Raw genomic sequence first — 27,401 nt, forward strand, 5'->3', positions numbered from 1 at the left:
ACTACAAACCACTGTTCAACAAAACAAGAGAGGACACAAACAGATGGAGAAACATACCATGCTCATGGTAAGGAATCAATATTGTGAAAATGGCCATACTGCCCAAAGTAATTTATAGATTCAATGCTATCCCCATCAAGCTACCAATGATCTTCTTCACAGAGCTGGAAAAAAAACACTTCAAACTTTATATGGAACCATAAGAGAACCCACATAACCAAGACAATCCTAAGCAAAAAGAACAAAGCTGGAGGCATCATGCTACCTGACTTCAAACTATACTACAAGGCTACAATAATCAAAACAGGATGGTACTGGTACCAAAACAGAGATATAGACCAATGGAACAGAACAGAAGCCTTGGAGGCAACACCACACATCTACAACCATCTGATCTTAGACAAACATGACAAAAACAAGCAATAGGGAAGGGATTCCCTGTTTAATAAATGATGTTGGCAAAACTGGCCAGCTGTGTGCAGAAAGCAGAAACTGGACCCCTTCCTGACACCTTACACTAAAATTAACTCCGGATGTACTAAAGACTTAAACATAAGACCTAACACCATAAAAACCCTAGAAGAAAACTTAGGCAAAACCATTCAGTATATAGGCATAGGCGAGGACTTCATGACTAAAACACCAAAAGCATTGGCCACAAAATCCAAAATAGACAAATGGGATCTAATGAAACTCCAGAGCTTCTGTACAGCAAAAGAAACAATCATTAGAGTGAACTGGCAACCAACAGAGTGGGAAAAAGTCTTTTGCAATCTACCCATCTGACCAAGGGCTAATATCCAGAATCTACAAAGAACTAAAACAGATTTACAAGAAAAAAACAAACCCATTCAAAAGTGGGCAAAGGATATGAACAGACACTTTTCAAAAGAAGACTTATATGAGGCCAACAAACATATGAAAAAATGCTCATCATCACTGATTATTAGAGAAATGCAAATCAAAACCACATTGAGATACCACTTCAAGCCAGTTAGAACAGTGATCACTAAAAAATCTGGAGACAACAGATGCTGGAGAGGATGTGGAGAAACAGGAACAATTTTTCACAGTTGGTGAGAGTGTAAACTAGTTCAACCATTGTGAAAGACAGTGTGGCACTTCCTCAAGGACCTAGAAATAGAAATTCCATTTGACTCAGCAATCCCATTACTGGGTATATACCCAAAGGATTATAAATCATTCTATTATAAAGACATATGCACATGTATCTTCCTAGGGGCACTGTTTATAATAGCAAAGACCTGGAACCAACCCAAATGCTCATCAACAATAGACTGGACAAGTAAAATGTGGCACATATACCCCATGGAATACTATGCAGCCATAAAAATGATGAGTTCATGTCCTTTGTAGGGACATGGATGAATCTGGAAAACATCATTCTTAGCAAACTGACACAAGAACAGAAAAATCAAACACCACATGTTCTCACTCATAGGCAGGTGTTAAACAATGAGCGCACAGGGACACAGGGAGGGCAGCATCACACACTGGGGTCTGTAGGGGGGGTCAAAGGAGGGACAACAGTGGAGCGGGGGAGGTCAGGGAGGGATAACATGGGGAGAAATTCCAGATATAGGTGACATGGGGATGGAAGCAGCAAACTACATTGCCACATGTGTACCTATGCAACAATCCTGCATGATCTGCACATGTACCCCAGAACCTAAAGTACATTTAAAATTAAATAAATATATAAACAAAAATAGACTTCTGTTAAAAATATCCATTTGCTGATAGGTAAAATTATATTCACATAATAGTTTCAATAAAGATAATAATACTAATCCTTTAGTATCTTTAACCTACTTTCTTTCGGTTCATAATCCAATAAACACAAAATTACTTGAAAGTTTTAATTTTGAAATATAGTTATTATAATATCTATGAAAGCTAAAACATATTAATATCAAGAATAGTTTTCTTCATAACATTAAGTACTCCCCAAAATTAATCAAATTTAAAAATATTTTTTAGAAAATAAAAAATAAAGTTATTTTTCCTGAAATGATGTCATAGCACCTAAATGAACTATAGAAAAGAGAAGGTCACTAAGAGGAAGATTTCAAGTAGAAATAGTCTATTATATTCACAGATACAGTAATAGAAAAGGCAAAGGGGGGCACATGATTTAAACAGCCCCAAGAAAAAAGAATGAAAAAGGGCAAATTATGAAAGCAGTGCTAAAAGAGCTCATGCAGCTAATGAACACATGTGCCACAAAACAACCACCCACACAGTAGGATCTGCATTCTCCTAGAAATTTAATGTTATTTCCAAGACTCTACATTTACTTTTGAGTAAAGAGTCCTAATCCTTTGGCATCATAACCACCGGCTACTCTAATATTAACCCTAATTTTTCACTGTCATTCATTCACCAAACTACCAACAAGGAATTTAGTACTTGAATCACCCTTGTCTTCTTCATGTATGCTACCATACAAGTAGACAATTCACTCAGTATCCTAGTGTCCAAGATCCTAAATATTTTCAACTCTACTGACATTCTCTTTCACTCTACCCCTTCAATCTCTACCAACAGACAACTGCTAAACCATTATTTCAAACTACTCCACATCAAACATATTTTCTAATAGTTCACTCTCTTACAATATGTCTCCCATCCACCAATAAAAAGGGAATTTGTGTCTACCTGCTACAGCTGCAGATCCTTATTTTATCTCTCAAAAATTATTTCACCTACTAGGTAGGACTTGATAGAAACATTTCACAAACATTCTTAAGCCCTATCTCCACAAATGACTCTCTGGGACTACAATTCTCAGCACTGCAATCCTATGACTAAACATAGGATTGTACAGAATCGTATATGGAATGGTGTTTTGGACTTGGAAAACAAAGCTAAGAGTATTAAGAATTTAAGCACTGAAATGCCATACAAGTGATGTACTCTGAGGACTGAACTTATCACAGGAAAACCTATAGACTCCTACCAATTATTCAGTTAAAAAGTCATTTTAACAATATACTACTAATAATGATGAGGATATGATGATGATGATGATGATGATGGATGACTTCTCTGAGGCTAGCATCTCCACACTATTAAATAAAGAGAGCAAAATTTTTTTTTAAATTGGCCAGTTACCCAGCCCTCCATATTTGGCTAATATGAGAGGGAGAATCAAAAATCAAATTTTTTAAATTATTTTTTTGGAAACAGGAACAAGACTTCATTTACTTGTCTAATGAAGTAAGACAAGTAAAAGGTGTAAATACTGGGAAGGAAGAAATAAAATTGCCTTTTTTCGCAAATGGCATGATTGCCTATGCAGAAAATATGAAAAGAATAAACAAAAACTCCTGGAACTAATAAGCAATTATAGCCAGGTTTCAGGATACAAATATACAAAAATCAATCATTTTCCTACATACCAGCAATGGTATATAGAAAAAATATCAATCACTTTCCTATATACCAGGTGAAATTTGAAATTTAAAATACAATATGAAATGTAACAAACTATGTATAAAAATCTGTATTAGGAAAACTATAGAATTCCAATGAAAGAAACCAAAGAAGAACTAAATGGAGAGATAGTACATGTTCATAAATAGGAAGACTCAATATTGTCAAGATGTCAGTGTTCCCAATTTGATCAACAGATTCAACACAATCCCAATCAAAATTCCAGCAAGTTATGTTCTGGATACTGTCAAACTGATTTTAAAGGTTGTATGGAGAGGCAAATGATCTAAAATAGCCAGCAAAATACTGAAGGAGAATAATAAGGGCAACAACTAGAACTACCAGATTCAAAACTTACTATTAAGGTACAGTAACCAAGACAGTATAGTATTGGCAAAAGAACAGACAAATAGATCAATGGAACAGAACAGAACACAGAAATAGATCGACATAAATATAGTCAAGCAGTCTTTGACAAAAGAGCAAAACCAATGAAATGAAGAGAAAATAAGTCTTTTCAACAAATGGTGCGGAACAACTGGACCTTCACCTGCAAAAAAATTAATTCTGAAGTTGCAAACTTATGATTTCTGTACATTTCAGTATGTGTTGTATATCCCCAAGCAAAAGTTTGTTTAGAAACACTCAAGAGAAAAATGTGCTAATTTAATTTTAGAAAACATATGCTTTACATTCTCAAATTTCTGAAAAATATGCTATGCTAAAAATCAGATGTGTGAAATATAGGGCATTTTGAGAAACTATCCAATAATACAAAACAGAAGAACAATGAAAAGGAAAGTACAAAAGATAAAATATGAAGAAGATTCAAGGACAGCAGCAGAATGGTTAAAAATATATAGGGAGAGAGAGAAGAGAAAATTACATATTAAACAAAATTTTTAAGAAAAACTAAATATTATGCAAAGTTTTATTAAGTTAGCATTTCTAAGCAAAATATAATTAAGCAAACTTCAAAGCAAACAAAAGCAAAATAAAATAAATATTTCTGTGTAAACTATGCCAAAGCAAACTGAAAGTAAAAAAATTCTGTCAACTAATTTTGATAATAAAATTCATAATGAAGAACTGAGTATTAAATATTTATGTGCTAAATATATTAGAAAAAAGACAAAACGTAATGGCACTGAAAAATTTTAATATTCCTCTCTTACAATGACAAAAGTAGAAAACAAAAATATTATGTTTCTAATAGCAATGATATATTAGGTCACTAAAAAAAAAAAACCCCAGCAAATTCCTATAAACTATACCAACTACATTCCCTAGTCACCAAACAAACAACAACAAAATTAGAATGAAGAAAAATAAATAAATTGAAAACCAAGGGGAAAAACTGATAAACTTTAAATTTTAAAACATTCTGTTAAGTGCCTATGCAGTCAAGGAAAGGGCTCAAAAATGAATTTAATTTATACATCCAGTTTTTCTCTAGGGGCATCTCCCAATTCTAAACATATGGCAAAACTCAGAAAATCCATATTTTTCCCTAGGCCACTGCTAACAGAAAAAGAAATAAGTAGAGATTTTGGTGGGCTCAGTAAATGAGAGACAAATTTGGGGGGGATTCAAACATACACCTGCATTTCCCCTCAAGATGACAGCACAATCCTAAAGTTACACAAATATATAGAAAACAAAATTTAAAAGAAAATATTATGTCCAACATCAATATATTTGAACATTTTAATGACATTGATAATTTTCTAAAAATTACATATTAACAAAGGGGACATACAAAAATGTTAAAACCTGCTAGTTATGTTTTTCAGAGTTTCCTCCTTAAAAATATCCTAGAATATATTTTAGAACTGAGTTCATTCAAGCTTTACAGAACAGTTCACTTCAGTGTAAATAAAGCATTCTCTGTCACAGAAAAATAGGTGGAAATCCCCAATTCATTTTACATAATAAAACAAACAACTACAAAATCATTCTCCATCTACTGTCAACTTCAGACCAATCTCCATCATCCATTCAGTAGTTCCAGGCATTTGCAACACAGTGGTACTCTATCACATTATTTTATCAGAAAGTGTGTCTGTATCACATAAAAACAGTGAAAATTGATAGGATGGCAATTAAAAACAGGTGATCAGGCCGGGCACAGTGGCTCAAGCCTGCAATCCCAGCACTTTGGGAGGCCGAGGCAGGTGGATCACGATGTCAAGAGATCGAGACCATCCTGGTCAACATGGTGAAACCCCGTCTCTACTAAAAATACAAAAAATTAGCTGGGCATGATAGTGTGTGCCTGTAATCCCAGCTACTCAGGAGGCTGAGGCAGGAGAATTGCCTGAACCCAGGAGGCGGAGGTTGCAGTGAGCCGAGATCGTGCCATTGCACTCTAGCCTGGGTAACAAGAGCAAAACTCCGTCTCAAAAAAAAAAAAACAGGTGATCAACCAACAAATACATCAACATTTAAAATACAGTGATTTAATTTTTGACAAAGGTGTCAATGCAATCCAGGAAAAGACGTCTTTTTAACAACTGGTGCTAGAATAACTAGCAGGGAAGCTGATATGAATCTCAATTCCTACTTCACACTACTAACAGAAACATTAATTAGAGATGGATAATATACCCAAACAGAAAAGCTAAGACACAGGCTCCTGGAATAAAACATAGGAGAATATATTTCTGACCTTGGGTTAGGCAAGCAAAGGTTTCTTAAGCAAGACACAAAAAAGCCCTATCCATAAAAAAAAAAAAATTCATAAATCAAAAGAGTGAATTAATAACTTCTGCTATCAAAAGCCTCTGCTAAGAAATTGGCCGGGCATGATGGCTCACACCTGTAATCCCGGCTACATGGGAGGCTGAGGTGGCAGAACTGCTTGAACCCGGGAGGCGGAGGTTGCAGTGAGCCGAGATTGCACCATTGCATTCCAGGCTGAGCAACAAGAGAAAAGTCCATCTAAAAAAAAAAAAAAAAAAAACTCCTGGCTAGGTGCGGTGGCTCATGCCTGTAATCACAGCACTTTGGGAGGCCGAGGTGGGAGGATCACAAGGTCAAGGGTCAGAACCATCCTGGCCAACATGGTGAAACCCTGCATCTATTAAAAAAAAAAAATACAAAAATTAGCTAGGCATGGTGGCATGCTACTGTAGCCCCAGCTACTTGGGAGGCTGCGGCAGGAGAATTGCTTGAACCTGGGAGGCAGAGGTTGCAGTGAGCCGAGATTGTGCCACTGCACTCCAGCATGGAGACAGAGCAAGACTCTGTCTCAAAAAAAAAAAAACCACTCCTGACCTCCAGTGATCCACTTGCCTCGATCTCCCAAAGAGCTGGGATTACAGGTGTGAACCGCCATGCCCAGTTTTCTGTCTGTTTTCTAAAAACATGTAGGTAAAAATGAAAGGAAAAGAATAAGCAAAAATTATTTATAAAATGTCAAAATTCATAAATGAAAATGTTTAAAGGAAGTCTGCCAGTTATCATAAAGCATACATTGAGGGGTACACTGAGGGGTAAAAATATAAATTAATAATTCACACAATATCCCATCACCTTTGCCATTGATTGGTTAGAAGCAAGCTACAAATCCCGCCTGCACTGAGGAGGAAAGAGCACTGGGGTTCACCTTAGAATTCTGCCTATCACATGGGTGGAGGGGCACAGTAGCACAGACAAGAATCTAAGATTCCATTTTTAGCATTTATCCCAACAGAGACATTCATTAAAATGTTACTAGCAAAACTTTAGTAGTAATCTAAACATCCAATAAGAGATACTAACTTTAAAATCATTATTTTTAAAGAAATACAGCCTATTTTCCAAATCAGTGTGTGTGTGTGTGTGTGTGTGTGTGTGTGTGTATTTTTGACAAATATACATACATTTTTTAAATGTTTATTTGAATACATGCAAATCTTGCCTTTGTTTTGTGGCTACAACCAAACTTTATTATACAGTGGTATTACTGTTTCCTCCACTGCAAAGCAGTGTGTTTTATTGGTCTTCAGCTGAAATAGTTCACTATTATTGCTTTTCAGCTATCACTGGTATACAAAATTGCTCTGATTATGATCTTTTTTTTTTTTTTTTTTGAGACAGAGTCTTGCTCTGTCACTAGGCTGAATGAAGTGCAGTGGTACAATCTCAGCTCACTGCAACCTGTGCCTCCCGGGTTCAAGAGATTCTCCTGCCTCAGCCTCCTGAGTAGCTGGGTCTACAGGAGCGTGCCACCATGCCCAGCTAATTAGAGATGGGGTTTCACCATGTTGGATGGTGTCGATCTCCTGACCTTGTGATCTGCCCACCTCGGCCTCCCAAACTGCTGGAATTACAGGCATGCACCACTGTGCCTGGCATGACCAGTGTTTTTAAATGTTGCCCCTGCACATAACACTTATGGTTGCCATATCCATATGTTCATATAAATTGTTTACATTTTCAACTGTCCTCGTCACTCTGAACCCATGTCCAACAAAGTAAGGCAAGACTGATGGCACAGTGGCAGAATACAAACAAATCAATGCTAGTCTCCTTCTAATCTACTCAAATACCTGGTTTATGCAAACCAATTTTACAATTAGCATAGAAAAAACATAAGTTCCTCCCTGTATTAGGAAATATATACTTCCCTATTTCACAGTCCACACGTTTACATGTCTAAAAACAGCTCTTATCTTACAATGAGAAATCACAGTTGTTCACATATCACTGAATTAGAGATCTCTAGAGGTATGTAAAGAAAAAGGTAAGCGGGGGTGGGGGAGGAAGGGACATGGTCTTACAACCAATAACATCTTATTTGGTAAATAAGGTCTGGAAAATCTGGTTCCCTATGAACAACAGAGTTGTCTGACAACCTTCGTTCTAGATGCAAATCTGTGATTTACAGTTTATTTTCATGCATTTGTCTTGAGACTCATGCCTTAGAGAAGTTACTTAAACCCATGAGTGTAAGTAATCACTAAAGTAATTTCTGAAAGTATTTAAAATTTTATTGTAATCCTTCAGTAATAACATACAAGTTTTCTATATTTTACTTTTGGTAAGACTGCCTCTGCTTGAAGTACAAAAATCACCAGATAATATACTCCAACTAAAAAAAGAAATGTGTACCAGGTTCTCCTTATCTACTCTAAAAGCTTACATTTTCTCAACCATGTCTCATGTCTATTCTCATTTATACATCACCTTTTCAGTTTGGGGGCGTATACTGCAGGTTTCAGAGTGTCTGAAATTGTCAAATTTCTACTCTCTTAGCAATGCGATGAAGGTAGTGAATTTTTTTAATTTAAAAAATTATACTATAAAAATTACTTTTAAATTCATATGCTGGAACTAAACACCTCCATCATGTCAACAATGACCAAGAGAAGCGTCTATGCAACTGGAAAGGCAGACACTATTATTTAACCGCCATATTTCCCTTTAAAATTCTAAAACAAACTACTAAGTCAGACATTAACGCCAAAGTTGTGGCTCACACTGTTGAGTTACACACTTTAAAAAAAAAAATCATTCAGAGGGCTGGCAAGATGGCCAAATGGGCACAGCTCCAGTCTGCTGCTCCCAACGAGATCAACAACAGAAGGTGGGTGATTTCTGTATTTCCAACTGAGGTACCCAGCTCATCTCACAGGGACTGGTTAGACAGTGGGTGCAGCCCACAAAAGGCAAGCTGAAACAGGGTGGCGTGTCGCCTCACCCTGGAAGTGCAAGGGCTCAGGGAACTTCCTCCCCTAGCCAAGGGAAGCAGTGAGGGACTGTGCCTTAAGGGACAGAGCACTCTGGCCCAGATAATACGCCTTTCCCATGGTCTCCACAACCCATAGACCAGGAAATTCCCTCAGGTACCTACATCACCATGGCCCTGGGCTTCAAGCACAAAACTGGGCCGCCGTTTGAGCAGACACAGAGCTAGCTGCAAGAGATTTTTTTAATAACCCAGTGGCACCTGAAACACCAGCGAGACAGAACCATTCACTCCCCTGTAAAGGGGGCTGAAGCCAGGGAGCCACGTGGTCTAGCTCAGCAGATCCCAACCCCATGGAGCCCAGCAAGCTAAGATCCACTGGCTTGAAATTCTCACTGCCAGCACAGCGATCTGAAGTCGACCTGGGTCACTCAAGCTTAGTGGAAGGAGGGGTGGCTGCCATTACTGAGCTTGAGTAAGCAGTTTTCCCCTCACAGTGTGAACAAAGACTCCAGGAAGTTTGAACTCGGTAGAGCCTACCACAGCTCTGCAAACCTCTGTAGCCTGATTGTCTCTCTAGATTCCTCCTCTCTGGGCAGGGCATCTATGAAAGAAAGGCAGCAGCCCCAGGCACAGGCTTATAGATAAAACTCCCATCTCCCTGGGACAGAGCACCGGGGGTAAGGGACTACTGTGGGCACAGCTTCAGCATACTTAAACATTCCTGCCTGCCGGCTCTGAAGAGAGCAGCAAATCACCACAGTGCTCAAGCTCTGCTAAGGGAAAGTCTGCCTTCTCAAGTGGGTCCCTGACCCCCATGCCTCCTGACTGGGAGACACCTCCCAGCCGGGGCCGACAGACATCTCATACAGGAAAGCTCTAGCTGGCATCTGGCAGGTGCTCCTCTAGGATGAAGCTTCCAGAGGAAGGAAAAGGCAGCAATCTTTGCTGTTCTGCAGCCTCCACTGGTGATGCCAGGGTCTGGAGTGGGCCTCCAGCAAACTCCAGCAGACCTGCAGCAGAGGGACCTGACTGTTACAAGGAAAACTAACAAACAGGAATAGCATCAACATCAACAAAAAGGACATCTACACAGAAACCCCACACAAAGGTCACCAACATAAAAGACCAAAGATAGATAAACCCAGGAAGAGAGGAAAAAGCAGTGCAAAAAGGCTGAAAATTCCAAAAACCAGAATGCCTGTTCTCTTCTAAGGGATCACAACTCCTCACCATCAGGGGAAGAAACCTGGATGGAGAATGAGTTTGATGAATTAACATAACTAGACTTCAGAAGGTAGGTAATAACAAACTCCTCCAAGCTAAAGGAGTATGTTCTACCCCAATGCAAGGAAGCTAAGAACCTTGATAAAAGGTTTCAGGAATTGCTAACTAGAACAACCAGTTTACAGAAGAACGTAAATGAACTGATGGAGCTGAGAAACACAGCATGAGAACTTCATGAAGCATATATAAGTATCAATAGCTGAATCAATCAAGTGGAAGAAAGGATATCAGAGACTGAAGATCAACTTAATGAAATAAAGCATGAAGACAAGACTAGAGAAAAAAAAATAAAAAGAAACAAACAAAGCCTCCAAGAAATATGAGACTATGTGAAAAGACCAAACCTATGTTTGATTGGTGTAACTGAAAGTAATAAGGAGAATGGAATCAAGTTGGAAAACACTTCAGGATGTTATCCAGGAGAACTTTCCCAACCTAGCAAGATAGGCCAACATTCAAATTCAGCAAATACACAGAACACCGCAAAGATACTCCTCAAAAGCAACCCCAAGACACTAATTGTCAGATTCACCAAGGTTGAAAGGAAGGAAAAAATGTTAAGTACAGCCAGAGAGAAAGGCTGGGTTACCCACAAGGGGGAAGCCCATCAGACTAACAGGAGATCTCTCTGCAGAAACCCTACAAACCAGAAGAGAGTAAGGGCCAATATTCAACATTCTTAAAAGAATTTTCAACCCTGAATTTCATATCCAGCCAAACTAAGCTTCATAAGCGAAAGAGAAATAAAATCCTTTAGAGACAAGCAAATGCTGAGAGATTTTGTCACCACCAGGTCTGCCTTACAACAGCTCCTGAAGGAAGCACTAAATATGGAAAGGAAAAACCAGTACCAACCACTGCAAAAACATATCAAATTGTAAAGACCATCAACACCATGAAGAAACTGCATCAACTAATGGGTAAAATAACCAGCTAGCATCATAATGACAGGATTAAATTCACACATAACAATATTAGCCTTAAATGTAAATGGGCTAAATGCCCCAAGGAAAAGACACAGACTGGCAAACTGAATAAAGAGCCAACACCCATTGGTGTGCTATATTCAGGAGACCCATCTCACATGCAAAGCCACACATGGGCTCAAACCAAAGGGCTGAAGGAAGATTTACCAAGCAAAGGGAAAGCAAAAAAAAAAAAACCCTGGGGGTTGCAACCCTAGTCTCTGATAAAAAAGACTTTAAACCAGTAAGATCAAAAAAGACAAAGAAGGGCATTACATAATGCTAAAGGTATCAATGCAACAAGAAAAGCTAACTATGCTAAATATATATGCATCCAATACAGGACCACCAGATTCATAAAGCAAGTTCCTAGAGACCTACAAAGAGACTCAGACTCCCACATAATAACAGTGGGAGACTTTAGCACCTCAATGTCAATATTAGATCAACAAGACAGAAAATTAACAAGGATATCCAGGACTTGAACTCAGCTCTGGACCAAGCAGACCTAATAGACATCTACAGAACTCTCCATCCCAGATCAACAGAATACACATTCTTCTTAGCACCACATCACACTTATTCTAAAATTGACCACATACTTGAAAGTAAAACACTCCTCAGCAAATGCAAAAGAATGGAAATAATAACAAACAGTCTCCCAGACCACAGTGCAATCATATAACTCAGGATTAAGAAACTTACTCAAAACCGCACAACTACATGGAAACTGAACAACCTGCTCCCAAATGAGTACTGGGTAAATAACAAAATTAAGGCCTAACTCGTAAGTGGGAGTTGAACAATAAGAATACAGGAACACAGGAAAGGGAACATCACACACCAGGGCTTGTTGAGAGGTTGGGGGTTAGGGGAGGTTTAGTATTAGGAGAAATATCTAATGTAGATGATAGGTTGATGGGTGCAGCAAACCACAGTGACATGTGTATACCTATGTAACAAACCTGCACGTTCTGCACATGTATCTCAGAACTTAAAGTATAATTAAAAAAAAAAAAAAGTATTCAGTTGAATACAAATACAATCATGTGAGCTATGCCAATAATCATCTTTTGGCCGGATGTGATGGTTCACATCTGTAATCCACGCACTTTGGGAGACCCAGGCAGGCAGATCACAAGATCAAGAGTTCAAGACCAGCCTGACCAACATGGTGAAACCCCGTCTCTACTAAAAATATAAAAATTAGCTGGGTGGGGTGGTACATGCCTGTAATCCCAGCTAGTCAGGAGGCTGAGGCAGGAGAATCACTTGAACCCAGGAGGCAGAGGTGGCAGTGAGCCGAGATTGCACCACTGTACTCCAGCCTGGGCAACAGAGCAAGACTCCGTCTCAAAAAAACAAAACAAAACAAAACAAATAATCATCTTTTTCCTCTGAATCTACAAACAGGTATTTCTTGAATGTTAATTATAAAAAAATTTTTTAGCTATCAGGTTTAGCAAACATAGAAACTTCTCCATGTTACAATTATAAATCTTTCATAGACACGTTTCAAATATATATGGCATGAGATACAATGATTTCTTTGTGTGTCAATGAATAAGATTTACTACTCCAAAAGAAGTTTTCTGGGACAATAAATCTTTAGATTCACCATATGAAAATAAGAATTCTCTTTAGCATGCATTTTATGATTTTCTTAAATTTCAATCTAAAATGACAAATGAGTAAGATTGAAAGGATCCATCAGGTCATATTCAATATGAATAATGAATGACATATTAATAGACTAGATAATGCAAAACTGAACACCATAGACATAATATGGAATGATCATCCTCATTCTATCTTACATCTACTTTCAAACCAAAATGCAGTTGCACCATTGTATCTATAATTTCATTAAAAATTAGGCATAATCACTGAAAATCTCTATGTGTGAACAATAGATCTTCATGTTTAAGCAAAGATTCTTTCTTCCCTTCAACCACAGTTGCCATAACAAACTCTCAAAGGTTCTTTTTGTTTTACTATGATACAAACAGTACAACACTGACAAAGTCATAGAACAGTGATATAAAAATAACAAGCCTTATGGTTTTCTTTATGAACTACTAGTCTTAAACACTTAAGAACTTGTAAATTTATATTTAGTGATAAAATAGGAAAATAAAGAAAAGCAAGGCAGTACCTACAAAAGAAACCTGAATGCAAAATGAAATACATAAATACACACAAAGCTTAAATTCCTAACAAAGCATGCAAATAATAAACATTAATAAAATTCTTTTAAAAGTAGATGTGCACATGCCCTTGCAAAATTAAATGTAAAAAAATAACTTTTGTACTTGTCTATTTAATGCTCTCAACGGTAATTAGAAAGGAGACCTTAATATTTACTACTCTTTCATCCTACAAAGCAAACATTTTACTTTTAAAACAATAAGCAAATTATTTTAAAGTATTTTCCACATAAAATTTTTCTAGTCTAACTAGACAGTAGAACGTAAAATTACTTCAAGCAGAGAAAAGCTTCGCCGGTAGGAACTTCAAGAGATTATCAGTTCTTGTTTTCTTTTTTAATTTCAGCTTTTGAAATGGGGAGAAGGGGATAGATACATGCTTATTTTTTTAATCAAGCACAATTTCCTAAAATCATTCAAGAGTGATTCTTTGCATGTTCTTTCACTAGATCCTAACTATACACAACTGACTCCTGCTAAGGGAAATGTAGAGTTCTAAGAGACAGACAAGCCGAAAACAGAGAAAGACAACATAATACTATTTCAACAGAAACAGAACTTTACAAGTAGAAAACAATCTGAGCTTAGGCTTAGTTATATTCTGCACATGAGAAGTATGTCAAAGAAGAGAATGAGTTATTGTCTTTGCCAATTGGGCAGAAAAACAGGCAATTACACAAGAATATATCAGTCAATGTTATCGCTCCATAAATGGCAACAATTTTAATCTTTCCAATCTACTTACATATACAGATAACCTATTCCCTGAAAATAGGGGGGAAATAATTATGAGATTTAAAAAGCAGCTTCTCAGACTAAGCAAGTAATAACAGAGCTTTCTAGTTTAAAATATTGTCTGTCTAGCAAATCTGCTAAAAACTTTCCAAAACATCTTCTAAAATGCCTATGAAAAACATAGTATAAAAACATTAGGTTGGGCTGGTGGCTCATGCCTGTGATCCCAGCACTTTGGTAGTACAAGGTCGGTGGATTATTTGAGGTCAGTAGTTCAAAACCAGCCTAACCAACATGATGAGACCCTGTCTCTATTAAAAATATGAAAATTAGCTGGGCATGGTGGCACATGCCTGTAACCCCAGCTACTTGGGAGGCTGAGGCAGGAAAATGTTTGAATCCAGGAGGCGGAGGTTGCAGTGAGTCAAGATTGCGCCACTGCACTTCAGCCTGGGCAAAAGGGCAAGACTCTGTCTCAAAAACAAAACAAAAACAAACAAACAAACAAAACCATTAAACCTCATACCAGGACAAAAAGTCAGTAACTACCAGAATTTTAAGGCTGATAGATCTGTACCAGAAAGTTTTAGAAGGTATTATAATTAACCAGGTACAATGGTATATGCTTGTAGCTCAGCTACTTGGGAGAGAATTGCTTGAGCCCCTGAGTTTGAGACCAGCCTGGACAACAAAGCAAGACCCTGTCTCTGTTAAAAAAAAAATAAATATATATATGAAATTGATGACACCTTATAATAAATTCCAAAAAAGTAAAAAAAAAAAAAAAAATACAGATAATATTCTCTCATCTCACTACAATAAAATTAAAGTTTTTAAATTAAGAATAAACTCAGAAAATAAAGACTCTTCCACAAGAAATTTTAAACTCTCACAATCATGGAAAAGATTAAAAAATAAATCAAAATTGCAAAACTCTTACAAACATGACAAAGAAATTATCAGCTATTTGGTAGCTCACACTTGTAATCCCAATACTTTGGGAGATCAAGGTGGGCAGACTGCTTGAGCTTGGAAGTTCAAGACCAGCCTGGGCAACATGGTGAAACCCCATCTCTCAAAAAATAAAAAATAAGCCAGATGTGGTAGTGTGTGCTTGTAGTTCCAGCCACTCAGGAGGCTAATGCAGGAAGACTGCGGGAGCCAAGGAAGTTGAGGCTGCAGTGAGTTGTCATCATGCCACTCCACTCCAGACTGGTGACAGAACAAGACCCTGTCTCTAAAGTAAAATAAAACAAAACTAGGCTTGGCTTAGGAAAAGAGCAAAAATATAAAATTAATCTAAAAGTCAGTTCATGGAAGGAGAAAAAAATTAAATAGCTATCACATTCAAAACAAAATCAGTTCTCAACTTCTTGGCTATGATCCAGTACAAAAAAAAAGAAACTTCAAGCACTTTAATAAATGAATATTTCACTCCAAGGGAGAGAAAAATCTAAACATACCAATTTTCACACAGGAAGTAAAAAACATATTAACCCAAACCCAAAGCACTGGGATCCGAAATTCCATGGGGAAATTTCTCAAAAATCTAAAAAAACAGATAATTCCAAAGCTTTCATTAAACTGGTCTGGCCAGGCACGGTGGCTGTAATCCCAACACTTTGGGAAACCAAGTCAGGAGGATTACTTGAGCCTAAGAGTTCAAAGCCAGCCTGGTCAAACATACTGAGAGGCATTATCTCCACAAAAAATGTAAAAATTAGCTGAGTGTGGTGGCACATGCCTGTAGTCCTAGCTATTAGGGAGGCTGAGGCGGGAGAATCACTTGAGCCCAGGAGTTCAAGGCTGTAGTGAGCTATAACTGGGCCACTGCACTCCAGTCTGGGTGACAGAGCAAGACCCTGTCTTTAAACAACAACAACAACAACAACAAACAGCTCCAGAACATATTTTTTTAAACCAAGTTCTTTTTATAACACTGATGAAAACAGAGTATAACAGAGTGTACCACTAATGAAAAAATGTCCAAAGATTTACAGAATATCAAAATTATTTATAAACATCAATGCAAAAAAAAAAAAAGTTAGAAACAAAACTAGGCAAAGGTAGTACTTTTTTTTTTTTTTTTTTTTTTTTTGAGACAGAGTCTTACTCTGTCATCCAGGCTGGAGTGCAGTGGCACACTTTCAGCTTACCACAACCTCCGCCTCCCAAGTTCAAGCAATTCTCCTGCCTCAGCCTCCCGGGTAGCTGGGATTATGGTGCCCACCACCACGCCCAGCTTATTTTTGGATTTTTAGTAGAGACAGGGTTTCACCATCTTGGCCATGCTGGTCTCAAACTCCTGACCTCATGATCCACCCTCCTCGGCCTCCCAAAGTGCTGGGATTACAGGCACGAACCACCACGCCCGCTGACAGTACATTTTTTAAAATAATATATTAAGACGAAGTAGGGCTTATCCCAGGAATGAGAGAATGATTCAACATCAGGAACTATCTTATAATTCATGAGATAAACAGTTCAAAACAACAATAACAACAACAAAAAAACAGTATTCTATCTATAGTAGATGAGAAGCTGAGAATGGATGGGGGGCTCTCAGAGAAACATTTTACTGCATGTTTTTAAAGTTTTGTTAGCCATATGTAATCTATTCAAATAATTCTTTTTAAATTGGCCTTCAAACTGGAAATGTAAATACAGTCACAGTTTGAAAAACTACTTGTGATTACTATTTTGGATGTATTCGAACTGTATATTAAAGTTAAAAACAGTTAATCACCCTTTCATTATGTTTAACAGATCAAATTAAACAAAACTAAGGTTTGGTTATAGAGCTATATTAATAAATTTCTAAAATCAAAATCATCTTCAAGATTTTAAAGATACACAGATAAGAAATTCTATTATTTTTCTACAAAATTAGTAAGCATGTTTTATAGTTGTAAATTTTGTTTAAAACTTCATAAAAACTACCATTCCTAAAATAAATGATCTATACTTCCCTGAAATGCTGTAAGGTTCATAATATCACTATTTTACCATCGCATTAGCAAAGACAAAAATCTCCACAGCAGTAACCTGTCAAATGCAGTTACTACATTATAACTGGTGTTACTAAGGTCTTAAACAATTACACCAATTCTGCTATAAAATGTGTTTTCCTTTTGTATTTTATGACCAAAAATACTTTGGTAAGAGACATTAAAGACAAAAATCTATAAGAAGAACTGAAAGTGGGAAGAGGAGATTATTTAAAATTCTAAAAATTAGAACTGCTTCTATTAATTTATTTAAATATTTCATTAATTTATTCCACCCAGGCTGAAGCGATCTTGGCTCACTGTTGCCTCAACCGCCCAGGCTCAAGCAATTGTTCCACCTCTGCTTCCTGAGTAGCTCTAACTACAGGCATGTGCCACCATGCCTAGCTAATTTTTTTGTATTTTTTGCAGAGACAGAGTTTTGCCATGTTGCCCAGGCTGGTCTCGAACTCTTGGGCACAAGCGATTGAAGTGCCCTGACCTCCCAAAGTGCTAGGATTACAGGTGTGAGCCACCACGCCTGGCTAGAATTGCTTTTAAAAAAAGTACTGTTCTATGATTTTAAGGAGTTACATAAACTAAGTATAAAGAAAAACATAGTAAGAGCACTATATTTCTAGTGAAAAACTACATAAAAAGTTGTTCCACATAATTGCTTCAAATCCCGAAACAATAGTTCTGATAGATTAGCAAATATTTCTAAGCAGAACTGACTTGACTAAGAAAATTATACTACCCAAACACATTTTCTTAAATGCTACTCTGAATTATGACAGCACAACCTATCAAATTCACTTTTTAAAAAACACACCAGAGCAGGGTGCCAAGATGGCCTAGAGAAACAAGCACCTGAATGCAGCTCCCAGCGTATGAGTCGCAGAGGGCTAGAGGACTTCACCATTCCAAACAAGGTGCCAGGTTCGTTTCTGTGGGACTCATAGGGCACAGAAATTAGGCGGGGCGGGGCCGGCAAATCAAGACGGGGGTTGGGGGTGGGAGGAGCACGTCCCCACCTGAAACGTGCAGCCAGCTGGGAGCGTGGGGGGACTTAACCCCCTCAGTGCTCTGTTTAGGATCCTGTGCCACGGTCCATGAGAGCCCTGCCAGACAATGGGGTCCCGTGGGTAGTCGATGCAAATCTGAGCAGCAGGCGCAGCAAGCTTTAGCAGGGACCTGGGCGGGAGTTTGAACTAATGCCAGCAGGACTGACCATCCCACAAAGGGAAGGCAGAGTTGAAAGCAGGGAAACAGACCATAAGGCCTGGCAGGCCCCACCTCCACAGAATTAAAACTGAAGCCCTCGATAGACAGCTTGGTAGCAAATACACCAGCTTGACCCCAACCAGGAAGATCCACCTGAGGAAGGCGACACAACATTGGGAAGGCGAGGCCAACCTCACCTGCAAACAAACTCCAGGGAATGACCACTCACCCAAAAACCTGACTAAACCCGAGAGAGCCCAGCATCGCCCTCTACAGGCCAAAAAAGATACAGCTCCAACATCGACAGAAAAAAAAAAGATCACTCAGAGACTCCTGAAATCACCAATTTAATGATTAAAGGGAGACAAATCCACAAGGATGGGGAAAAAACAGCGCAAAAAGATGAAACCATCAAAGAACAGAACACCTCTTCTCCTCCCAGGGATTACAACTCCTCACCATCAAGGGAACAAAAAAAGGGAAAGAATCTGATGAATTGACAGAAGCAGGCTTCAGAAGGTGAGTAATTAACAAACTTCTCTGAGTTAAAAGACCATGTTCTAACCCAATGCAAAGAAACTAAGAACCTTTAAAAAAGGTTAGACAAAATGCTAGCTAGAATAACCAGCTTAAAGAAGAACATAAACGACTTGATGGAGCTGAAAAACAGCACGAGAACTTCGCGAGGCATACACAAGTTTCAACAGCTGAATTGATCAAGCAGAAGAAAAGTTATCAGAGATAGAATATCAAATCAATGAAATAAAACAAGAAAGCAAGTTTAGAAAAAAAAGTGAAAAAAAATGAACAAACCCTCCAAGAACTATGGAATTATGTGAAAAGACCTAATCTACATTTGACAGGTATACCTGAATGTGAGTGACAGAATGAATCCAAGCTGGAAAACACTCTTCAGGATATTATTCAGGAGAACTTCCCCAACCTAACAGGGCAGGCCAACATTCAAATCCAGGAAATACAAAGAATATTACAAAGATAATCCTCCAGAAGAGCAACCCCAAGGCACATAATCGTCAGATTCACCAGGGTTGAAATGAAGGAAAAAATGCTAAGGGCAGCCAAAGAGAAAGGTCAAGTCACCCACAAAGGAAAGACCATCAGACTCACAGCAGAACTCTCAGCAGAACCCCTACAAGCCAGAAGAGAGTGGGGGCCAATATTCAACATCCTTACAAAAAAGAACTTTCAGGGCAGAATTTCATATCCAGCCAAACTAAGCTTCCTAAGTGAAGGAGAAATAAAATCCTTTACGGACAAGCAACTGCTGAGAGATTTCATCGCTACAAGACCTGCCTTACCGGAGCTACTGAAGGAAGTACTAAACAGGGAAAGGAACAAACAGGACCAGCCACCGCAAAAACGTACCAAATGGTAAAGAATAATGACACAATGAAGGAGCCACGTCAATTAACAGGCAAAACAACCAGCCAGTAACAAAATGGCAGTATCAAATTCAAACATAACAATATTAACATGAACTGTAAATGGCCTAAATGCCCCATTCAAAAGACACAGACTGGCAAACTGGATAAAATGTCTAGCCCCATCAGTGTGCTGTATTCAGGAGACCCATCTCACATGCAAGGATACACAAAGGCTCAAAATAAAGGGAAAAAGGAAGATTTTACCAAGCAAATGGAGAGCAAAAAAAGCAGGGGTAGCAATCCTACTCTCTGGTAAAAGAGACTTTAAACCAACAAAGATCAAAGGAGACAAAGAAGGGCATTATATAATGGTAAAAGGATCAATGCAACAAGAAGAGCTAACTATCCTAAATATTTATGCACCCAATGCAGGAATACCCAGACACATAAAGCAAGTTCTTAAAGACTTACAAAGGGACTGCATTACACTCCTGCACAATAATAGTGGGAGACCAATGAGACAGAAAGTCAACAAGGATATCCAAAACTTGAACACAGACTAGGACCAAGTTGACCTAATAGACATTTATGGGACGCTCCACTCCAAATCCACAGAATACACATTCTTCTCAGCACCACATTGCACTTACTCCAAAATCGACCACATAATTGGAAGTAAATCACTCTTCAGCAAATGCAAAAGAACAGAAATCATGACAGTCTCTCAGACCACAGAGCAACCAAATAAGAACTCAGGATTAAGAAAAGCAATCAAAGCTGCACAATCACATGGAAACTGAACAACTTGCTCCTGAATAATGAATGGATAAACAATGAAATGAAGGCAGAAATAAAAACGTTCTTTGAAACCAACAAGAATGAAAACACAACATACCAGATCCTATGGGACACATTTAAAGCAGTGTCTAGAGGGAAATTTATAGCAATAAATGCCCACATGAGAAACAAGGAAAGATCTAAAATCAACACCCCATCATCAAAATTGAAAGAGCTACAGGAACAATATCAAAAAAACTCAAAAGCAAGCAGAAGATAAAAAATAACTAAGATCAGAGCAGAACTGAAGGAGATAGAGACACAAAAAACCCTTCAAAAAATCAATACATCCAGGAGCTGGTTTTTTGGAAAGATCAACAAAATAGACCACTAGCCAGATTAATAAAAAAGAAGAGAGAGAAGAATTGAATAGATGCAATAAAAACGATAAAGGGGAGATCACAACTGATTCCTCGGAAATACAAACCACCATCAGAGATTACTACAAACAACTCTATGGACATAAACCAGTAAATCTGGAAGAAATTGATAAATTTCTGTATACTTTCATACTCTGAAGACTAAGCCAAGAAGAAGTTGAAACCCTGAATAGACCAATAACAAAGTCTGAAGTCGAGGCAGCAATTAATAGCCTATCAACCAAAAAAAGTCCAGGTCTGGACGGGTTCATAGCTGAATTCTACCAGACATACAAAGAGAAGCTGGTATCATTCCTGTTGAAACTATTCCAAACAATACAAAAAGAGGGAATCCTCCCTAACTCTTTCTGTGAGACCAACATCATCCTGATACCAAAATCTGGCAGACACAACTAAAAAAGAAAACTACAGGCCAATATCCATGATGAACACTGATGCAAACATCTTCAATAAAATACTGGCACACTGAATCTAACAGCGCATCGAAAAGCTTATCCACCACCATCAAGTAGGCTTCATACCAGGGATGCAAGGCTGGTTCAACATATGCAAATCTATAAACCTAATTTTCCACATAAACAGAACCAAAGACAAAAACCACATGATTATCTCAATAGATGCAGTGAAGGGCTTCAACAAAATTCAGCAGCCCTTTATGCTAAAAACTCTCAATAAACTAGGTATCAATGGAACGTTATCGCAAAACAATAAAAGCTATTTACGACAAACCCACAGCCAATATCATACTGAATGTGCAAAAATTAGAAGCATTTCCTTTAAAAACTGGCACTAAACAAGGATGCCCTCTCTCACCACTCCTATTCAATATAGTATTAGAAGGTCTAGCTGAAGCAATTAGCCAAGAAAAAGAAATAAAGGGCATTCAATTAGGAAAAGAAGTCATCCAAATTGTCCCTATTTGCAGACGACATGATCGTATATTTAGAAGACCCCATAGTCTCAAAGTCTCAGGATACAAAATCAATGTGCAAAAATCACAAGCATTTCTATACACCAATAACAAACAAACAGAAAGCCAAATCATGAGCGAACTCCCATTTACAACTGCTACAAAGAGAATAAAACACCTAGGAATAAACTAACAAAGGAGGTAAAAGATCTCTTCAAGGAAACTACAAATCACTGATCAAGGAAATAAGAGAGGACACAAACAGATGGAAAAACATTCCATGCTCATGGTTAGGAAGAATCAATATTGTGAAAATGGCCATACTGCCCAAAGTAATTTACAGATTCAATGCTATCCCCATCAAGCTACCAGTGACCTTCTTCACAGAACTGGAAAAAAAACACTTTAAACTTCATATGGAACCACAAGAGAGCCCACATAGCCAAAACAATCCTAAGCAAAAAGAACAAAGCTGGAGGCATCACGCTACCTGACTTCAAACTATACTACAAGCCTACAGTAATCAAAACAGCATGGTACTAGTGCCAAAACAGAGATACAGACCAAAGGAACAGAACAGAGGCCTCAGAAGCAACACCACACATCTACAACCATCTGATCTTTGACAAACATGACAAAAACAAGCAATGGGGATTCCCTTTCCCTGTTTCATACATGTTGTTGAGAAAACTGGCTAGCCATATGCAGAAAGCTGAAAGCGGACCCCTTCCTTACACGTTATGCAAAAATTAACTCCAGATGGATTAAAGATTTAAACATAAAACCTAACACCATAAAAACCCTAGAAGAAAACCTAGGCAAAACCATTCAGAACATAGGCACAGACAAGGACTTCATGACTAAAACACCAAAAGCATTGGCAACAAAAGACAAAATAGACAAATGGGACCTAATTAAACTTAAGAGCTTCTGCACAGCAAAAGAAACAATCATTAGAGTAAACCAGCAACCAACAGAATGGGAAAAATTTTTCACAATCTACCCATCAGACAAAGGGCTAATTTTACAAGAAAAAAACAAACCCATTCAAAAGTGGGTGAAGGATACAAACAGACACTTTTCAAAAGAAGACAAATATGTGGCCAACAACCATATGAAAAAACGCTCATCATCACTGGCATTAGAGAAATGCAAATCAAAACCACATTGAGATACCACTTCAAGCCAGTTAGAATGGCGATCATTAAAAAATCTGGAGACAACAGATGCTGGAGAGGATGTGGAGAAAAAGGAACACTTTTACCTGGGAGTGTAAATTAGTTCAACCATTGTGGAAGACAATGTGGTGATTCCTTGAGGATCTAGAAATAGAAATTCCATTTGACCCAGCAATCCCATTACTGAGTATATATCCAAAGGATTATAAATCATTCTATCATAAAGACACATGCACACATATGTTCATTGCGGTGCTGTTTACAATAGCAAAGACCTGGAACCAACCCAAATGCCCATTGATGATAGACTGGACAAAAAAATGTGGCACATATACACCATGAAATACTATGCAGTCATAAAAAACGATTAGTTTGTGTCCTTTGTAGCAACATGGATGAACCTAGAAACCATCATTCTCAGCAAACTGACATAAGAACAGAAAACCAAACACCGCATGTTTTCACTCATAGGTGGGTGATGAACAATGAGAACACTTGGGCACAGGGAAGGAAACAACACTCACAGGGCTAGGTTGGGGGGTGGACAGCAGTGGGGTGGGGCAGGATAACACTGGGAGAAATGCCTGATATAGGCAACGGCATAGAGGGGATGGAGACAGCAAACCACTATGGCATGTATGTACCTATGTAACAATCCTGGAGGATGCAGGATGTGCACACATACCCCAGAGCCCAAATACCATTAAAATTTTTTTAAAAAGTAGATCATGAGGTCAAGAGATCGAGACCATCCTGGTAAACATGGTGAAACCCCGTCTCTACTAAAAATACAAAAAATTAGCTGGGCATGGTGGTGTGTGCCTGTAACCCCAGCTACTCAGGAGGCTGAGGCAGGAGAATTGCCTGAACCCAGGAGGCAGAGGTTGCGATGAGCTGAGATCACGCCATTGTAGTCCAGCCTGGGTAACAAGAGCAAAACTCTGCCTCAAAAAAAAAATTAAAAAAAAAAAAAAAAACCAAAGCAATTTGGTTTTTGCCCAATTTTTATACTCTATTTACAATTTGGAAAATATTCCCATAAGAGAACATAGTTCCTGTTAATAGATTTCCACTATGGACACAGCAGGTGTTAAGTATTAACTTTATCTTTACCCAACCTATTAGACAGGGCACAGTAGTATACAGGTTCTTGGTAGGTACCCCCTTAACATCCCTGCTGTCAAAACAGACACAAAAGGCAAGCAGTGAACAGTGGGAAGATTACAGCAGCAGAGGTCAACCAAAATTTCTATGCCAAGCAGGTGTTACACAAAATCTTAGTAAAAGTTGAATGATTACTCTGTAATTGTTGAATGAAAAAGCCACTCAACAGTGCTAGGATTACTTACAACTAATATCATATCCAAAGACCAACACCAAATTAAGTGGACTAAAGTAGGAGCAGGTGAAGAGTTTAATACATGATTGCATATGTCGCTACTTTTTTTGGTACAATTCTATCATAACCACTCTCCTCCCCCAAAATATTAATTATTTGAGTACTATTCCCTGAGTTGAATATAAATAAGACCATGGTTCTTCATGGCATCAAGGTTTTAAATGCTCTAAACCAGGCATATAAAATACTGGTTTAGAAATTAAAATCCCACCATAATGCTACTTCTTGGATGCCACATACAATTTTAATGTACAAGTACTCATAACAGAATCAAAGCTGAACCATAAATTCAATTCTTAATAGAGAAATATAAAAAGAGCAAATGGCTCCCAAAGTTTCCAAATCTGTGAAGCTAAAAACCTGATTCTGGAATATGACAAATTTCCCAAAAGGTATATCATTCCTTCAGGCTTCTTAGGAAATAGCCAGCTAGCCTTCTCCTGAATGCCAAATGTGCCCCCTTATCCTTTCTAAAACTTCTAAAACATTTCAAATGCTTATAGTATATAATCAAGCATGAAACCATGTGGTATACTGGCTCAAAATACATTTCTATTCTGATAAGGAGAGCAGAGTTTTATGACTGCCAACTAACATATCTACAAATTAGAATCGCCAATCAGGCTTGCTAAGAAAGCTAACCACTACCGAAATCAAGAGTGTCTTACAAATATTCGAAACTGCTGAGAAATTACAAAACAGGGAAGAAAGGAAAAGGTAAAGTCAGAGAAGAAAAACAAATTAAATGGTGGGTTCAATAAATCAGACATCCTAACACATAACAGGCATACAGAACATACTATATGTAATTTATATATGAAGAAATAAGAATCTCACCAAAAGCACAAATGAGAAATAGAGAAAAATCTTAGGAAATAGTCAATATGCTGTTTGTATGTCATGTCTTAAAAAAGCAGAAATACCAAGGTACATTTGTTTTTAAACACTAGATCTGGTAAATATTCCACTGAAAACAAACCATGCAGCAGCAATAACAGTAGTACCACTAATAATAGTAGTCATATTAGTGATACTAAAAATAGTAAGAAAAGAGAACAAAGAAAAAAAGGGAATGAAAAGGAAATGGATATGAGGCATAAACAGAATTAGTAAGTTCATTTGAGAACACAGGGCATAAAAAAGAGACAGTGAATAGAAGAAACTGGATGCTAAATAGACTACGCAAACAGAAGACCATTTCCTGAAGGAATGAAAGAGTAAAAACAGAGCATCTAAATGTAATTATAGACAAAATCATAGCACTAGTGGAACATAATTTTAAAACAGTTTAGAGGTGAGGGGCTTCTTAAGCAAGAGAGAAAACCAGAAGATGTAAGAAATATATTGTGAAATTAAACTACATTAAAATGAACTTTTCAGCCAGGCATGGTGGCTCACATCTGTAATCCTAGCACTTTGGGGGCCTAAGGCAGGCTGATAACTTGAGCCCAGGAGTTAGAGAGCAGCCTGGGCAACACAGGGAAACTCCGTCTCTAGAAAAAAAATACAAAAAAATTAGCTGGACATGGTAGTATGTGCCTGTTGTAGTCTCAACTACTGGGGAGGCTGAGGTGGGGGGATAGCTTAAGCCCAGGAGGTCGAGGCTGTGGTGAGCCAAGATGGCGCCATTGCACTCCAGCCTAGCAACAGAGCAAGACTTTACCTTTTAAAAAAAAAAAAAAACACCTCATATCTTCCCATTACAATACACTGCCTTGCCTACAGATGAAGAAAGAAAAGAGTGCTGACAATGGGAAAATGAGTGCTCTCATCTGCTGGAGACAAAATTGCCTTGTTTGGAAAGGAATTTGGCAGTAGTTACTAACATTACTCATATAATCTTTAAACCAAACATTCCACTTACACTGAAGAAATATCCACCCATATAATCAAAAATGTTCACTGAAACAATGTTATAGCAAAGGACTAGAAGCAACCTAAAACCCCATCAATTATAACATAATGTATGGTACATCTTTACTATCACTACTATATAGCACTTAACAAATAATATGGCAAATCTCTATGCACTGACATGGAAATATATCTAAGCCACACTGTTAAGTAAAAAAACAAAACAAAACAAAAACCAACATCCCGAAATATTTCGTATGAAATTTTTTTTTTTTAGATGGAGACTTGCTCTGTCACCTAGGCTGGAGTGCAGTGGCGTGATCTCGGCTCACTGCAACCTCTACGTTCTGGGTTCAAGCAATTCTCCTGTCTCAGGCTCCCAAGTAGCTGGGACTACAGGCACATACCACCACATCCAGCTAATTTTTGTATTTTTAGTAGAGACAGGGTTTCACCAGATTGGTCAGGCTGGTCTTGAATTCCTGACCTCGTGATCCGCCCATCTCGGTCTCCCAAAGTACTGGAATTATAGGCATAAGTCACTGCACCCAGCCTTAGTATGATTCATTTTAAGTGAAAATAATAAAAAAAACTTCGGGGTGTGTGTGTGTGTGTGTGTGTGTGTATCCATATATATAGATGTATTTTTAATAAGAGTACGTACCAAACACTTTACCTTCAGGATGCGGAGGAGTAGGCCTAATGATTTTCATTCAATACAATTCTATATTGTTTATAGCTTTTTAAAAAATGTAATATGACCAACGACTGGGAAACAAAAACTATTATGAGAAAAAGATAAAAACCTAGTTTAAGCTGCCACCATTGAGAATCTTACTCAAGAGAAAAAGCCTAGGAGTCATACCATGTTTGGCCAAAACAGTATTATACCCAACTTGAGTATTTTCTGAAAAAGTCAAGACAAA

General features: G+C 37.9%; 1 protein-coding gene across 3 annotated transcripts in view; it reads right to left on the minus strand.

Annotated features, from left to right (window-relative positions):
* The window catches only part of RNGTT (RNA guanylyltransferase and 5'-phosphatase), a 343,904-nt gene that overhangs the window by 196,447 nt on the left and 120,056 nt on the right, over positions 1–27,401 (minus strand). The window lies entirely within an intron of this gene.

Source organism: Callithrix jacchus, chromosome 4 (genome assembly GCF_049354715.1).
Source record: "Callithrix jacchus isolate 240 chromosome 4, calJac240_pri, whole genome shotgun sequence".
NCBI classification, from domain to species: domain Eukaryota; kingdom Metazoa; phylum Chordata; class Mammalia; order Primates; family Cebidae; genus Callithrix; species Callithrix jacchus.